Source organism: Octodon degus, unplaced genomic scaffold, assembly GCF_000260255.1.
Source record: "Octodon degus isolate 3935 unplaced genomic scaffold, OctDeg1.0 scaffold00063, whole genome shotgun sequence".
NCBI classification, from domain to species: domain Eukaryota; kingdom Metazoa; phylum Chordata; class Mammalia; order Rodentia; family Octodontidae; genus Octodon; species Octodon degus.
The window spans coordinates 13,220,751-13,221,286 of NW_004524639.1; positions in this window are offsets into that span (position 1 = coordinate 13,220,751).

A 536-nucleotide genomic window follows, 5' to 3' on the forward strand; every position below is an offset into this window, starting at 1 on the left:
TGCAGACATGATATCCTATTTACAAACACTATTAGAACAAATCCCTCTATTCATTAAGAGAATGTAACTATATACCTATCCTAACCACTTTGAATGCACAGATACAAAATGGACGTTCATCTGTATCCCCTTTTTTGTTAAGTTCCATTATGTGAATATTTTAGGTGTGTAAACTCAGCAAAATATTCTAAAATAGTCCAGTAGTCCATAATAGTATTGGGTTTTCTGCTTGACTGGCAATGTCAGAAATTGTTGACCTGAGTCCCCTATAGCTCAACATAAGAGCATGGCTTTACTTCTTATACTTCGTTTCTATACTTTTCTACTGGATGGTTATGACCAAGGTAAAGCAGGACCTATGCAACAAGAATTGTAGCTTTTGGGTGTGATAAGATCAGTGAATTCCTCTCAGGATTTATCCTGAGATCCTGTAACCCAAATTGTAGAACTTTGTCACTGTCAACCATGTGGATGAGTCACAGCTATTGCTTGGACAATGTGCTCTCTGTAAAAGCCAGAGAAAATGCTTTCTCTCC